Source organism: Pyxicephalus adspersus, chromosome 11, assembly GCF_032062135.1.
Source record: "Pyxicephalus adspersus chromosome 11, UCB_Pads_2.0, whole genome shotgun sequence".
In the NCBI taxonomy this organism is placed as follows: Eukaryota; Metazoa; Chordata; class Amphibia; order Anura; family Pyxicephalidae; genus Pyxicephalus; species Pyxicephalus adspersus.
Window position 1 is genome coordinate 17,677,733 of NC_092868.1, and position 18,484 is coordinate 17,696,216.

Consider the following 18,484-nt stretch of genomic DNA (forward strand, 5'->3'; position numbering starts at 1 on the left):
AAGCATTGGTAACTGGCATCTGAGCTGGATGAAGTGCCTCATCAATGCCACCCAGAAGTGTGTAATACAATTTTTGTGAATGGAGAACTGGTAGTCGGCAGCAACAGCAGCAAGAGGAGGCGGTAGGCCCTGGAAAGGAGCGTGGACCACATTGGTAACTGGCATCTAGAGGTGGGTGTAGTGCATGGTCAATGCCACCCTGAAGTGTGTAATACAATTATAGTGAATAGAGTACTGACAGGCGGCAGCAACAGCAGGAGGCGGTGGGCCCTGAGATGGCATTGGTAAATGGCATCTAGAGCTGGGTGTCGTGCAATGACACCCAGAAGTGTGTAATACCATTTTTGTGAATGGAGTACTGGGCAGTAGTGTTGTTGTTTTCGAATTCGGGTCGTCCTAATGTTCGAACTGAATATGGCCGTTCGAATTCGGGTCGACCCGACCCGAATTTTGTTGGATTCGACGCCCCGAATTCGACCCTCCCACAATGCCTAGGGACCTTCCCCATGATGCCTAGGGCCCTCCAATAACAGCAGGGATGCTTCCCTCTATGTTTGTTGTGGCAGGCATGCCACACAGGCAGCCATTGGCCTATATAAGGCCAGGGCGTGTCTGCATTTACCACTGCTGACAGAGATTTGCTAGCATCACAACCTTTCTGTGCTGCTTGGCTTGCTTTGTGAGTATTTCACAGATAGATAGATAGATAGATTGATAGATACATTGATAGATACATAGATACATGGATACATTGATAGATAGATAAATAGTCAGTCAGTGTGTTACATATACGCAGCCAGAGGCAGGGTAAAAAAAAATACAGATATTTCATTCTGATACAACTTGCAATCTACAGATATTTAATTCTGATATCACTTGCAATCTATCAAAATGATCAGAAAAATTTCTGTATTTCTGTAAAAAAATACAGATATTTAATTCTGATACCACTTGCAACCTATCAAAATGAACAGAAAAATTTCTGTATTTCTGTGAAAAAATACAGATATTTCATTCTGATACCACTTGCTATCTATCAAAATAAATATAAAAATTTCTGTATATCTGTAAAAAAAAAAAAACAGATATTTATTTTGATACCACTTGCAATCTATCAAAATAAATAATAAAATTTCTGTATTTCTGTAAAAAAAATACAGATGTTTAATTCTGATACAACTTGCAATCTATTACTTGCAATCTATCAAAATAAACAGAAACATTTCTGTATTTCTGTAAAAAATACAGATATTTAATTCTGATACCACTTGCTATCTATCAAAGTAAATATAAACATTTCTGTATTTCTGTAAAAAAAATACAAATATCAAAATGAACACAACAGCAGGAGGAGGAGGCGGTGGGCCCTGAGAAGGATGGTAGACTGCATTGGTAACTGGCATCTAGAGCTGGGTGTAGTGCATCGCAAATGACACCCAGAAATGTGTAATACCATTTTTGTGAATGGCGGGTGGCAGCAGCAACAGCAGGAGGAGGAGGCGGTGGGCCCTGAGACAGAGCGTGGAGCGCATTGGTAACTGATACCTAGAGATGGGTGTAGTGTATTGTCAATGACTCCCAGAATTTTGTAATACAATTATAGTGAATGGAGGACTGACAGGCGGCAGCAGCAACAGCATCTAGAGGAGGCAGTGGGCCCTGGGAGAGAGCGTGGATTGCATTGGTAACTGACATCTAGAGCTGGGTGTAGTGCATTGTCAATGACACCCAGAAGTGTGTAATACAATTATAGTGAATGGAGTACTGACAGGTGGCAGCAACAACAGCATCAGGAGGAGGCGATGGGTCCTGGGAGAGAGCGCAGAGCACATTGGTAACTGACATCCAGAGCTGGGTGTAGTGTATTGTCAATGACACCCAGAAGTGTGTAATACAATTTTTGTGAATGGAGTACTGAAGAGGCGGCAGCAGCAAAAGCTGGTAACTGGCATCTAGAGCTGGGTGTAGTGCATCATCAATGACACCCAGAAGTGTGTAATACCTTTTTTGTGAATGGAGTACCAGGCAGGCGGCAGCAGCAACAGCAGGAGGAGGAGGCTGTGGGCCCTGAGACAGAGCGTGGGGCGCATTGGTAACTGGCATCTAGAGTTGGGTGTAGTGCATTGTCAAAGACACCCAGAAGTGTGTAATACAATTATAGTGAATGGAAGACTGACAGGCTGTGAATGGAGTACTAGGCAGGCGGCAGCAGCAACAGCAGGAGGAGGAAGCTGTAATGCAAATATTGGAAATTTTTGATTAAACAAAGAAGGACCAGACCAAGATGTTTGTTGCTGAGGTCTGTGGTGCCGGAAGCGTTAGGAAGGTAGATGATATTGCTAGTTTGCATCTTGAAGTGGATGACATGAATGCCATCCCTCAATCTTACAATACTTAGCTGAAAAATTAGGCAAAAGCAATGGTACCTATCAGTGTGGTAGTACTGGGGGTTTTCATCTGCAGTTTGTTGGCCTCCCGGAAGCAGCAGAAATGTAAAGTAAATTGCTAGCTGGCACAATGGCAGGCATGACACTGGCGAAGGATGCCACCCCTGGACGTTGCAATGACTAGTGGAAAAATTCAACCGAGGCAGGCTCAGCTGACAGGGTGTTTGGTGATAGGCAGCCACAGACTCAGCACAAGAGCAGTGTGAGTTCACAGAGGCATCTTGGTTCGCCTAGTGAGTTCTTGTGTCAATCAGTGACATCTACAGTGGGGATATGATAGTAGTTAGTAACCCAACTTTCGTCCATTTTCAAAAAGGTGAGGCATTTTCCGGTCACTCCACCAACGTTACTGAATGTTTTTTTCGGACAGAACACTGGATGCCGGGCACGAAAGAAGCTTGATGGCATACTGTCCCAACTGCAGGCAGATTTCAAGCCTTTTGATCCAAAAATTATTGGCGTCACTACTGTCAGGACAGGCATCCTCCTCATAACTGCTGTCATCAACACCACCACCAACAGCCAGAAAAGAGCCGCACCATGCGCTTCATCCGTCCTTCATGGTTATGCCCCTGCACTTCACTTGTTTGAGGTTATCACATCAGGTTTTGTCAGGCATCCAAAAAATCCCCCCTGCTTTGGCCTATACTTTTGGATGTGTGCGGCCTGCTGCCACTGCTGCTGATGCTGCTGCCGCTGCTACAGGAGAATACGGTGGAGGCGGTGTCCGCCTGAGCTCCCTAATCACTATCATCATAATCATCTTCCTCCTCCTTCTCTTGAACCTCGTGATGCTGGCCAGTGTCCCTTCTTGCTCCTCCTGATGCTGGCTGTGCACTATGGAGTGTAATTTCACCCTCATCCTCCTCCCCCATTTCTTCCCCTCCTCTCCCATCGCCACTTTCCATCAGGCCACACAGGGTGTTATCAAGCAGAAAGATGATGGGAATGACATCGTTCCAGCCTGGCTCACAATGTTTGTGGCCTGCTAAAAGGAGGCCAGTACCTTGCACAGCGTTTCCATCTGCAGCCACTGGTCACTGGTAAAATAGCTCAGTTCTGTGGCTGTACCAAGGGCCCCGCAGCCTCCATGCACCACGCTGACCAAGTAATGGTGGATGGCTAGCTTTTGCTCACACAGACGCTGGAGCATGTGCAGAGTGGATTTCCATCTAGTCACAGTATAACAAATAAGTTTATGCGGTGGAAGCCTCTGTTCTGACAGTAGGGGATCGACGTACATGGCTGCAGAAGGAGCGATCCTGTCTCAGTCCTGTAGTCCTGGATACGTGCAGAGGAACTTCTGCACCACCAGGTTCAGTACGTGCGCAAAGCAGGGCACATGTGTTATGCGGCCCATGCGCAGCACAGCCACAAGGTTGGCCCCATTGTCGCACACTACTTTGCCTGTTGTGAGCCGGGAGGACATCAGCCAAGCCTCAACCTCTCTGTGCAAAGCGGACAAGAGTTCTCTGGCGGTGTGACTTTTCTCCCCCAAGGACACCAGTTTCAACACTGCCTGGCAACGCGTGTGCTTGAGGGAGCCTTAGTGGTGTGCCTGCTTAACCACAGTGACCTCTGCTGGTGCCCTTTCAGGAGGAGTGTCGAAAAGAGACGTTTGCCAGTGGAAGGAATGTAGGAAAGTAGGAAAAGGAGGAGAGAGAGGACTGGGGTAACCCATGCTTTCCCACCACATCCCTCGGTGGGCGTACCAGGTGCAGCGATGCCTCTTGCAGACTACCGCCCACTGAGCTATGCAAGGCCACCCAGTGAGTGGTGAAGGACAGGCAGGTAGCATCCCACTCCGTGCCTGGTTGTCCAGCTGTCCATGATGACATGGATTTGACTAGACACCAAGAATGCCAATGTCCTGGAGAAGTTACCCATTACATGTGCATGGAAACTGGGAACAGCTGTGCGGGAGAAATAATTCCTGCTTGGTATATTCCACCGACACTCAGCACAGGCCATCAGGTCACAAAAGGGATCCGAGTCCACAAGGCTATATGGCAGTAGCTGCAAGGCCAATAGTTTGGCTGGAAGTGAATAGCCCATAGCCTGAGGCCTTGCGCAGAACTCGGGTAGAGTGGACTGAAGGGACTGGGAGCTAGGGGAGCTGAAGGGGTAACTGGAGTACCCATCTTGTGGCGACAAACGTCGCCTGACGCCATGAAACCTGGGGCCAGAAGCTGATACTTCCTCGCAGCATGAAGTCTGATTGTCACCAACCTCCTGAGACGTAGTAGCAATGACAATTGGAAATGTAGAAGAAGTCAATGGAGGTGGAAAAAGAGATAATGATGTGGTTACACATCCTTCAAGAGAATGCAAGTACTGCTCCCACTTTGGTTTGAGGTTCTTGCGCATGTGGGAAAGCAGGGATGTTGTACCCAAACGTGATCTGGCCTGTCCTCTGCGAATCTGCCTGTGGCACAGGATGCAGGTTGCTACGCACCCGTTATCGTCTTTCAGTGTGAAAAAGGACCACACTGGAGAGGTGCGTGCAACCACTCTGCTGCTCTTTTTCTATGCCTGCCTCTGCGTCTGCTGGGTGCCCTGTGTCTGCTCCAGCTGCCTCTCCCCCACAGTCACATCATCTCTGACTGTTCCCCTGCTTGTGCCCACTCGTCTGTGTGTTCTTTCGGACTCACATGAGGCAGATTTGCGGCCCCTTCCATCCCCAGTCTGTGCTGCCCTTCCATCCCCAGTGCTGCCTTTCCTCTATGTCTGTTTCGGAACTGCTGCTAGCCTCTACATGCACCGGCTGTTCCCAGGTGACATCACGGTCATCATCATCCTCATTTTCATCTAAGCCAACCTCTGCAAATGAAGCCACTGATGCAGAACACTCGCCCAGCAAGTGCTGACCACACCCTTCAAGGGTCTCAAAGTCTACCTCCTGCTCTAAGACTCCAAGGGAGTATGCCCCCTGCCAGATGCAGCAAGTTGCCCAATGCCACGCCTTCCCCTCTGTCTACCACTTATCATTTACTTATTCGGGAAAAAATGCACCTGTACCAAACGGTTTCCTTGGTAAATAGCAAGTGGTATCAGAATAAAATATCTGTATTTTTTGAGAGAAATACAGAAATTCTTCTGGCTTTTTTGATAGATAGCAAGTGGTATAAGAATTAAATATCTGTATTTTTTGAGAGAAATACAAAAACTTTTCTGGATTTTATGATAGATAATAGCATGTGGTATTAGAATAAAATACCTGTATTTTTTTAAGAGAAATACAGACATTTTTCTGGCTTTTTTGACAGATAGCAAGGGGGATCAGAAAAAATCAGAATAAAATATCTGTAGTTTTAAGAGAGAAATACAGAAATTTTCTGGATTTTTTGACAGATAGCATGTGGGATCAGAAAAAAATACCTGTATTTTTTGAGAGAAATACAGACATTTTTCTGGCGTTTTTTGACAGATAAAAAGTGGGATCAGAATAAATCAGAATAAAATATCTGTATTTTTTTGAGACAAATACAGAAATTTCAGGGCTTTTTGATAGCATGTGGGATCAGAATAAAATATCTGTATTTTTATAAAATATCTGTATTTTTTTGAGACAAATACAGAAATTTCAGGGCTTTTTGATAGCATGTGGGATCAGAATAAAATATCTGTATTTTTTTGAGAGAAATGCATAACTTTTTCTGGCTTTTTTGATAGATAGCAAGTGCGATCAGAATAAAATATCTGTATTTTTTTTAAAGAAATACAAACATTTTTCTAGCTTTTTTGATAGATAGCAAATGGTATCAGAATTAAATATCTGTATATTTTTCAGGGAAATACAGAATTTTGTTCTGGCTTTTTTTTATAGATAGCAAGTGGGATCAGAATAAAATATCTGTATTTTTTTGAGAGAAATACAGACATTTTTCTGGCTTTTTTGATAAATAGCAAGTGGGACCAGAATAAAATATAGGTATGTTTTTAAGAGAAATAGACATTTTTCAAGCTTTTTTGATGGATTGCAAGTGGGATCAGAAGGAAATTTCTGTATTTTTTTGAGAGAAATACAGAATTTTTTTCTGGCATTTTGATAGATAGTAAGTGCTATCAGAATAAAATATCTGTATTTGTTTGAGAGAAATACAGAATTTTTTTAGCTTTTTTGATAGATAGCAAGTGGGATCCGAATAATTATCTGTATTTTTTTGGGGAGAAATGCATAACTTTTTCTGGCTTTTTTGATAGCAAGTGCTATCAGAATAAAATATATGCATTTTTTTGAGAGAAATACAGAATTTTTTCTGGCTTTTTTGATAGATAGCAAGTGGTATCAGAATTAAATATCTGTATATTTTTCAGAGATAAACAGACATTTTTCTGGCTTTTTTAATAGATAGCAAGTGGAACCAGAAGAAAATATTGGTATTTTTTTGAGAGAAATACAGAAATTTTGCAGGCTTTTTTGATAGTATGTGGTATCAGAAATAAATATCTGTATATTTTTCAGAGAAATACATACATTTTTTCTGGCTTTATTGATAGACAGCAAGTGAGATCAGAATAAAATATCCTTTTTTTTTGAGAGAAAAACAGAATTTTTTCTGGCTTTTTTGATAGAAAGCAAGTGCCATCAGAATAAAATATCTGTATTTTTTAAGAGAAATACAGACATTTTTCTGGCTTTTTTTAAGGATAGCAAGTGCTATCAGAATAAAATATCTGTATTTTTTGACAGAAATACAGACTTTTTTTGTGTTTTTTGATAGCAAGTGCTATCAAAATAAAATATCTGTATTTTTTTGAGAGAAATACAGATTTTTTTCTGGCTTTTTTGATAGATAGCAAGTGAGACCATAACAAAATATCTGTATTTTTTTGAGAGAAATACAGAAATTTTTCTAGCTTTTTTGATAGACAGCAAGTGGTATCAGAATTAAATACTATTAAATACTACTATATAATACTAATATACTTTTCAGAGAAATACAGAAAATTTTCTGACTTTATTGATAGATAGCAAGTGGGATCAGAATAAAATATCTGTATTTTTTTTAGAGAAATACAGGAATTGTTCTGGCTTTTTTGATAGGTAGCAAGTTGGATCAGAATAAAATATCTCTATTTGTTTGAGGGAAATACAGAAATGTTTCTGGTTTTTTTTGATAGATAGCAAGTGTTATCAGAATAAAATATCTGTATTTATTGAGAGAAGTACAGACATTTTATGGGCTTTTTTGATTGAAAGCAAGTGCTATCAGAATAAAATATCTGTATTTTTTGAGAGAAATACAGAAATTTTTCTGGCTTTTTTGATAGATAACAAGGGCTATCAGAATAAAATATCTGTATTTATTGAGAGAAATACAGACATTTTTCTGGCATTTTTGATAGATAGCAAGTGGGACCAGAATAAAATATCTGTAGTTTTTTGAGAGAAATACAGAAATTTTTCTGGCTTTTTGATAGATAGCAAGTGGACTCAGAATTACATATCTATATATTTTTCAAGAAAATACAGACATTTTTCTGGCTTTTTTGGTAGATAGCAAGTGGTATCAGAATGCAGACATTTTTCAGGCATTTTAGATGGATAGCAAGTGGGTTTAGAAGAAGTTTTCTGTATTATTTTGAGAGAAATACAGAATTTTTTCAGGCATTTTGATAGATAGCAAGTGCTATCAAAATCAAATATCTCTATTTGATTAATATTTTCTATTTGAGAGAAATACAGACATTTTTTTAACTTTTTGATAGAGAGCAAGTGGGATCCGAACAAATATCTGTATTTTTTTGAGAGAAATACATAACTTTTTCTGGCATTTTTGATAGATAGCAAATGCTATCAGAATAAAATATCTGTATTTTTTTTTATAGAAATAAAGAATTTTATATCTGGCTTTTTTGATAGATAGCAAGTGAGACCAGAATAAAATATCTGTATTTTTTGAGAGAAATACAGAAGTTTTTCTAGTTTTTTGATAGATAGCAAGTGGTATCAGAATTAAATATCTGTATATTTTTCAGAGAAATACAGAAATTTTTATGGCTTTATTGATAGGAAGTGGGATCAGAAAAAAAATCTGTATTTGTTTTGAGAGAAATACAGGAATTGTTCTGGCTTTTTTGATAGATAGCAAGTGGGATCAGAAATATCATAAAATATCTGTATTTATTGGGAGAAAATACAGAAATTGTATGGGCTTTATTGATAGCAAGTGGGATTAGAATAAAATATCTGTATTTTTTTGAGAGAAATACAAGAATTTTTCTGACTTATTTGATAGATAGCAAGTGGGATCAGAATAAAATATCTGTATTTTTTTTAGAGAAATACAGAAATTTTGGGGGCTTTTTTGATAGATATCATGTGGGATCAGAATAAAATATCTGTATTTGTTTGAGAGAAATACAGAATTTTCTGGCTTTTTTGATAGCAAGTGGACTCAGAAATAAATATTTGTATATTTATCAGAGAAATACAGACATTTTTTCTGGCTTTCTGGATAGCAAGTGGTATCGGAATAAAATATCTGTATTTTTTTTAGAGAAATACAGAAATTTTTCCTGGCTTTTTGATAGATAACAAGTGGGATCAGAATAAAATATTGGTATATTTTTTGAGAGAAATACAGACATTTTAAGGCTTTTTTGATAGCAAGTGCTATCAGAATAAAATTTCTGTATTTGTTTGAGAGAAATACATAATTTTTGATAGATAGCAAGTGGGACCAGAATAAAAAATCTGTATTTTTTGAGAGAAATACAGAAATTTTTTGATGGCAAGTGGGATCAGAAGGAAATTTCTGTATTTTTTTGAGAGAAATACTCTCATTTTTCTGGCTTTTTTGATAGCAAGTAGGATCAGAAGGAAATTTCTGTATCTGTATTTTTTTGAGAGAAATACTCTCATTTTTCTGGCTTTTTTGATAGCAAGTAGGATCAGAAGGAAATTTCTGTATTTTTTTGAGAGAAATACAGAATTTTTTCTGGCATTTTGATAGCAAGTGCTATCAGAATAAAAATTTCTGTATTTGTTTGAGAGAAATACATAATGTTTGATCTGGCGTTTTTGATAGATAGCAAATGGGATCAGAATAAAATATCTGTATTTTTTTGAGAGAAAAACAGGAATTGTTCTGGCTTTTTTGATAGATAGCAAGTTGGATCAGAATAAAATATCTCTATTTGTTTGAGAGAAATACAGAAATTTTTGTTTAGTTTTTGATAGATAGCAAGTGTTATAAGAATAAAATATCTCTATTTATTGAGAGAAGTACAGAAATTTTATGGGCTTTTTTGATAGAAAGCAAGTGCTACCAGAATAAAATATCTGTCTTTTTTGAGAGAAATACAGACATTTTTCTGGCTTTTTTGATAGATAGGAAGTGCGATCAGAATAAAATATCTGTATTTTTTTGAGAGAAATACAGACATTTTTCTAGCTTTTTTGATAGCAAGTGGTATCAGAAATAAATATCTGTATATTTTTCAGAGAAACCCAACATTTTGTTCCGGCTTTTGGTATAGATAGCAAGTGGGATCAGAATAAAATATCTGTATTTTTTTGAGAGAAATACAGAATTTTTTCCGGCTTTTGTGATAGAAAGGAAGTGCTATCAAAATAAAATATCTGTTTTTTTTTTTAGAGAAATACAGACATTTTTCTGTCTTTTTTGAAAGATAGCAAGTGAGACCAGAAAAAAATATCTATTTTTTTGAGAGAAATACAGAAATTTTTCTGACTTTTTTGATAGATAGAAAGTGGTATCAGAATTAAAAATATGTATACTTTTCAGAGAAATACAGAATTTTTTCTGACTTTATTGATAGATAGCAAGTGGGATCAGAATAAAATATCTGTATTTTTTGAGAGAAATACAGACATTTTTCTGGCTTTTTTGATAGATAGCAAGTGCGATCAGAATAAAATATCTGTATTTTTTTTTGAGAAATACAGAAATGTTTCTGGCTTTTTTGATAGATAGCAAGTGCTATCAGAATAAAATATCTGTATTTATTGAGAGAAATACAGACATTTTTCTGGCATTTTTGATAGATAGCAAGTGGGACCAGAATAAAATATCTGTAGTTTTTTGAGAGAAATACAGAATTTTTTCTAGCTTTTTGATAGATAGCAAGTGCTATCAAAATAAATTTATCTGTATTTGTTTGAGAGAAATACAGACATTTTTGAACTTTTTGATAGAGAGCAAGTGGGATCTGAACAAATATCTGTATTTTTTGGAGGGAAAAACATTTTTGATAGATAGTAAATGATATCAGAACAAAATATCTGTATTTTTTTATAGAAATAAAGAATTTTACATCTGGCTTTTTTGATAGATAGCAAGTGAGACCAGAATAAAATATCTGTATTTTTTGAGAGAAATACAGAAGTTTTTCTAGCTTTTTTGATAGATAGCACGTGGTATCAGAATTAAATATATGTATACTTTTCAGAGAAATACAGAAATTTTTCTGACTTTATTGATAGCAAGTTGGATCAGAATTAAATATCTGTCTATTTTTCAGAGAAATTTCCAACATTTTTTCTGGCTTTTTTGATAGATAGCAAGTGGGATCAGAAGAAAATTTCTGTATTTTTTTAAGATTAATACAGAAATTTTCCTACCTTTTTTGATAGATAGCAAGTGGTATCAGAACTAAATATCTGTATACTTTTGAGAGAAATACAGAAATTTTTATGGCTTTATTGATAGCAAGTGGGATCAGAAAAAAAATCTGTATTTTTTTTGAGAGAAATACAGGAATTGTTCTTGCTTTTTTGATAGATAGCAAGTGGGATCAGAATAAAATATCTGTATTTATTGGGAGAAATACAGACATTTTATGGGCTTTATTGATAGATAGCAAGTGGGATTAGAATAAAATATCTGTATTTTTTTGAGAGAAATACAAGAATTTTTCTGACTTATTTGATAGATAGCAAGTGGGATCAAAATAAAAATCTGTATTTTTTTGAGAGAAATACAGAAATTTTGGGGGCTTTTTTGATAGATATCATGTGGTATCAGAATAAAATATCTGTATTTGTTTGAGAGAAATACAGAATTTTTTCTGGCTTTTGTGATGGAAGGCAAGTACTATCAGAATAAAATATCTCTATTTTTTGAGAGAAAAACAGACTTTTTTTGTTTTTCTTGATAGAAAGCAAGTGGGACCAGAATAAAATATCTGTTTTTTTTTATAGAGAAATACAGAAAATTTACTGGCTTTTTGATAGATAGCAAGTGGACTCAGAAATAAATATTTGTACATTTTTCAAGGAAATACAGACATTTTTCTGGCTTTTTTGATAGCAAGTGGTATGAGAATAAAATATCTTTTTAATTTTAAGAGAAATATAGACATTTTTCTGGCTTTTTTGATAGATATCAAGTGGGATCAAAATAAAATATTGGTATATTTTTTCAGAGAAATACAGACATTTTTAAGGCTTTTTTGATAGCAAGTGGTATCAGAAGGAAATTTCTGTATATTTTTGAGAGAAATAAAGACATTTTTCTGGCATTATAGATAGATAGCAAAAGGGATCAGAAGAAAATTTCTGTATTTTTTTGAGAGAAATACGGAATTTTTTCTGGCTTTTTGATAGCAAGTGCTATCAGAATAAAATGTCTGTATTTATTTGAGAGAAATACATAATTTTTGATCTGGCTTTTTTGATAGATAGCAAGTGGGACCAGAAGAAAATATTGGTATTTTTTTTAGAGAAATACAGAAATTTTTTGATGGCAAGTGGGATCAGAAGGAAATTTCTGTATTTTTTTGAGAGAAATACAGACATTTTTTAGGCTTTTTTGATAGCAAGTGGGATCAGAAGGAAATTTCTGTATTTTTTTGAGAGAAATACAGAATTTTTTATCTGGCTTTTTTGATAGATAGCAAGTGGGACAAGAATAAAATATCTGTATTTTTTTGAGAGAAATACAGAAATTTTTCTGGCTTTTTTGATAGATAGCAAGTGGACTCAGAATTAAACATTTGTATATTTTTCAGAGAAATACAGAATGTTTTTCCGGCTTTTTTGATAGCAAGTGGTATCAGAATAAAATATCTGTATATTTTTCAGAGAAATACAGAAATTTTTCTGGCTTTTTTGATAGATATCAAGTGGGATCAGAATAAAATATGGTTATATATTTTTTGAGAGAAATACAGCCATTTTTCAGGCTTTTTTGATAGCAAGTGGGATTAGAAGAAAATTTCTGTATTTTTTTGAGAGAAATACAGAAATTTTTCTGGCTTTTTTGTTAGACATCAAGTAGGACCAGAATAAAATATTGGTATTTTTTTGTGAGAAATACAGGCATTTTTCAGGCAATATAGATAGCAAGAGGGATCAGAAGAAAATTTCTGTATTTTTTGGAGAGAAATACAGAATTTTTTCTGGCTTTTTGATAGCAAGTGCTATCGGAATAAAATTTCTGTAATTGTTTGATCGAAATACATAATTTTTTATCTGGCTTTTTGGATAGATAGCAAGTGAGACCAGAATAAAATATCTGTATTTATTGAGAGAAATACAGAAATTGTTTTAGCTTTTTTGATAGATAGCAAGTGGGATCCGAATAAATATCTGTATTTTTTTGAGATAAATACATACCTTTTTTTTGCTTTTTTGATAGATAGCAAGTGCTTTCAGAATAAAATATCTGTTTTTTCGAGAGAACAACAGAATTTTTTTCTGGCTTTTTTGATAGATAGCAAGTGAGACCAGAATAACATATCTGTATATTTTTCAGAGAAATTCAGACATTTTTCTGGCTTTATTGATAGATAGCAAGTGGAACCAGAATAAAATATTGGAATTTTTTCGAGAGAAATACAAAAATTTGGGGGGCTTTTTTCATAGATAGCATATGGGATCAGAATAAAATATCTGTATTTGAGAGAAATACAGAAATCTTTCTGGCTTTTGTGATAGAAAGCAAGTGCTATCAGAGTAAAATAGCTGTATTTGAGAGAAATACAGATTTTTTTTTTAGTTTTTTTAATAGATAGCAAGTGGGATCAGAATAAAATATATGTATTTTTTGAGAGAAATACATAACTTTTGCTGGATTTTTTTTGATAAATAGAAAGCGCTATCAGAATAAAATATCTGTATTTATTGAGAGAAATACAGACATTTTTCTTGCTTTTTGATAGATAACAAGTGGGACCATAATACAATATTAGTATTTTTTTTAGAGAAATACAGACATTTTTCAGGCATTTTAGATAGATAGCAAGTGGGATCAGAAGAAAATTTCTATATTGTTTTTAGAGAAATACATAATTTTTTTGGCTTTTTGATAGAGAGCAAGTGGGATCCGAATAAATATCTGTATTTTTTCGAGAGAAATACATAACTTTTTCTGACTTTTTTGATAGCAAGTGCTATCAGAATAAAATATCTGTATTTTTTTGAGAGAAATACAGAAATTTGTCTAGCTTTCTTGATAGATAGCAAGTGGTATCAGAATTAAATATCTGTATACTTTTCAGAGAAATACAGAAATTTTTCTGGCTTTTTTTATAGCAAGTGTTATCAGAATAAAATATCTGTATTTATTGAGAGAAATACAGACATTTTATGGGCTTTTTTGATAGATAGCAAGTGGAACCAGAATAAAATATTGGTATTTTTTTTAGAGAAATACAGAAATTTTTCAGGCATTTTTGATAACATGTGGTGTCAGAATTAAATATCTGTATATTTTTTAGAGAAATACAGACATTTTTCTGGCTTTATTGATAGATAGCAAGTGGAATCAGAATAAATAATCCGTATTTTTTGAGAGAAATACAATCATTTTTCTGTCTTATTTGATAGATAGCAAGTGTGATCAGAATATAATATCTGTATTTTTTGAGAGAAATACAGAAATTTTGGGGGCTTTTTTGATAGATAGCATTTGGGATCAGAATAAAATATCTGTATTTGTTTGAGAGAAATACACAATTTTTTCTTGCTTTTGTGATAGAAAACAAGTGCTATCAGCATAAAATATCTGTATTTTTTGAGAGAAATACAGACTTTCTTTGGCTTTTTTGATAGATAGCAAGTGGGACCATAATAAAATATCTGTATTTTTTGAGAGAAATACAGAATTTTTTTCTGGCTTTTTTGATAGATAGCAAGTGGACTCAGAATTAAATATTTGTATATTTTTCAGAGAAATACAGAAATGTTTATGGCTTTTTTGATAGATTTCAAGTGGGATCAGAATAAAATATTGGTATATTTTTTGAGAGAAATACAGACATTTTTCAGGCTTTTTTGATAGATATCAAGTGGGATCAGAATAAAATATTGGTATTTTTTTTGAGAGAAATACAGACATTTTTCAGGCATTTTAGATAGATAGCAAGAGGGATCAGAAGAAAATTTCTGTATTTTTTTGAGAGAAATACGGAATTTTTTCTAGCTTTGTGATAGCAAGTGCTATCAGAATAAAATTTCTGTATTTGTTTGAGAAATACATAAATTTTTATCTGGCTTTTTTGATAGATAGCAAGTGAGACCAGAATACAATATCTGTATTTATTGAGAGAAATAGAGAAATTGTTTTAGCTGTTTTGATAGCAAGTGGGATCCGAATAAATATCTGTATTTTTTTGAGAGAAATACAAAACTGTTTCAGGCTTTTTTGATAGATAGATAGCAAGTGCTTTCAGAATAAAATATCTGTTTTTTTTTTTAGAGACATACAGAATTTTTTATCTAGCTTTTTCGATAGATAGCAAGTGCTTTCAGAATAAAATATCTGTATTTATTGAGAGAAATACAGACATTTTTCTGGCTTTTTGATAGATAGCAAGTGCTATCAGAATAAAATATCTGTATTTGTTTGAGAGAAATACAGATTTTTTTAAGCTTTTTTGATAGATAGCAAATGGGATCAGAATAAAATATCTGTATTTTTTTGAGAGAAATACATAACTTTTGCTGGCTTTTTTGATAGATAGCAAGTAGTATCAGAATAAAATATCTGTATTTGTTTGAGAGAAATACAGAATTTTTTTAAGCTTTTTTGATAGCAAGTGGGATCAGAATAAAATTCCTTTATTTTTTTGAGAGAAATACAGAAAGTTTTCTAGCTTTTTTGATAGATAGCAAGTGGGATCAGAATAAAATATCTGTATTTTTTGAGAGAAACACAGACATTTTTCAGGCTTTTTTGATAGATAGCAAGTGGGACCAGAATAAAATATTGGTATTTTTTTGAGAGAAATACAGAATTTTTCAGGCTTTTTTGATAGCAAGTTTTATCAGAATTAAATATCTATATATTTTTCAGAGAAATATAGACATTTTTTGTGGCTTTATTGATAGATAGCAAGTGGGATCAGAATAAAATATCTGTATTTTTTTGAGAGAAATACAAAAATTTGGGGGGCTTTTTTGATAGATAGCATGTGCTATCAGAGTAAAATATCCGTATTTGAGAGAAATACAGAAATCTTTCTGGCTTTTGTGATAGAAAGCAAGTGCTATCAGAATAAAATATCTATATTTTTTGAGGGAAATACAGACATTTTTCTGGCTTTTTTGATAGCAAGTGGTATCAGAATAAAATATCTGTATATTTTTCAAAGAAATACAGAAAATTTTCTGGCTTTTTTTGATAGCAAGTGGTATCAGAATAAAATATTGGTATATTTTTTGAGAGAAATACAGACATTTTTCTGGCTTTTTTGATAGATAGCAAGTGGGATCAGAAAAAAATATTGGTATTTTTTTTTGAGAGAAATATAGACATTTTTCAGGCATTTTCGATAGATTGCAAGAGGGATCAGAAGAAAATTTCTGTATTTTTTGAGAGAAATACGGAATTTTTTCTGGCTTTTTGATAGATAGCAAGTGAGACCAGAATACAATATCTGTATTTATTGAGAGAAATACAGAAATTGTTTTAGCTTTTTTGATAGATAGCAAGTGGGATCCGATTAAATATCTGTAATTTTTTTGAGAGAAATACATATTTGTTTCAGGCTTTCTTGATGGATAGCAAGTGCTTTCAGAATAAAATATCTGTTTTTTAGAGAAATACAGAATTTTTTATCTGGCTTTTTTGATAGATAGCAGGTGAGACCAGAATAAAATATCTGTATTTATTGAGAGAAATACAGACATTTTTCTAGCTTTTTTGATAGATAGCAAGTGGTATCAGAAATAAATATCCGTATATTTTTCAGAGAAATTCAGACATTTTTCTGGCTTTATTGATAGATAGCAAATGGAACCAGAATAAAATATTGGTATTTGTTTGAGAGAAATACAAAAATTTGGGGGGCTTTTTTCATAGATAGCATGTGGGATCAGAATAAAATATCTGTATTTGAGAGAAATACAGAAACCTTTCTAGCTTTTGTGGTAGAAAGCGAGTGCTATAAGAATAAAATATTTGTATTTTTTTTTTGAGAAAGACAGAAATTTGTCTGGCTTTTTGATAGATAGCAAGTGCTATCAGAATAAAATATCTGTATTTGTTTGGGAGAAAAACAGATTTATTTTTAGCTTTTTTGATAGCAATTGGGATCAGAATAAAATATCTGTATTTTTTGAGAGAAATACATAACTTTTGCTGGCTTTTTTGATAGATAGCAAGTGGTATCAGAATAAAATATCTGTATTGGTTTGAGAGAAATACAGAATTTTTTTTAGCTTTTTTGATAGCAAGTGGGATCAGAATAAAATTCCTGTATTTTTTTGAGAGAAATACAGAAAGTTTTCTAGCTGTTTTGATAGATAGCAAGTGGGACCAGAATAAATTATTGGTATTTTTTGAGAGAAATACAGAATTTTTCAGGCTTTTTTGATAGATAGCAAGTGGGATCAGAATAAAAAATCTGTATTTTTTTGAGAGAAATGCAAAAATTTTGGGGGCTTTTTTGATAGAATGCATGTGGGATCAGAATAAAATATCTGTATTTGAGAGAAATACAGAAATCTTTCTGGCTTTTGTGATAGAAAGCAAGTGCTATCAGAATAAAATATCTGTATTTGTTTGAGAGAAATACAGATTTTTTTTTAGCTTTTTTGATAGATAGCAAGTGGGATTAGAATAAAATATCTGTATTTTTTTAGAGAAATACAGAAATTTTTCAGGCCTTTTTGATAGATAGCAAGTGCTATCAGGATAAAATATCTTTATTTTTTGAGAGAAATACAGACATTTTTCTGGCTTTTTTGATAGGTAGCAAGTGGGATCCAAATAAAACACCTGCATTTTTTTGAGAAAAATACATACATTTTTCTGGCTTTTTTGATAGATAGCAAGTGCGGTCATAATAAAATATCTGTATTTTTTTGGAGAGTAGGACAAAATGTTTCGGCCTTTTTTGCTAGATAGCAAGAGGTAGCATCTAAAACTGCACAATCTGTATATTTCAAGATATACAGAAGGCTCCTAACCTGTCCTTGTCACAATGCACTTCTCTTCCTGCTTCCCTTTCCTTCACACAGAACACAAGATGGAGTGACTAACCCCTCCCTCCTTCCCTGTATAAATGCCTGTGCTCAGATCTCTCCTTATCGGGCTGTTGGGCCCTGCTGTGCATTCTGGGAGCTAATGATTCACTCTCAGCCGCGCCATTCCCGCCGGAAATAGTTGCCGCTCCCGCCCTCCGCATTTTCTCTCGTTTGTTCGGCGAGAACACGATCTCATGGCGAGTTACAAGGCCGCTCTCGCTTTAATGTTCGGTAAGCAAGATCGACCTGGTTTGCCGCGAGATCGAACTTACAAATCTTGCTTGCTCAACCCTAGTGGTAAATAGCCAAACATTTGTGTTTTTATTATAAAATCCCCTTCCAACTTCTAGCAAGATATTGTAAAGCTAAAATCTACACCCTAAAGATAAAAGAATGCTTTATGTAACTCTGAGAGAAGATGACTGGTAAGCACCTGGGAGGGAATAAATGAAAATGCAAGGAGTAAAAAAATGATTGGTAAATCACCTGTTGCAGCTTAATGGAAGAATAGAAAAGAAAGTCAATGTAAACTAAAATCATAAGACATCTTGTCTACAGTTAGCAAGAGATAACCTGGAGGACTCTGAAGATAACTAAT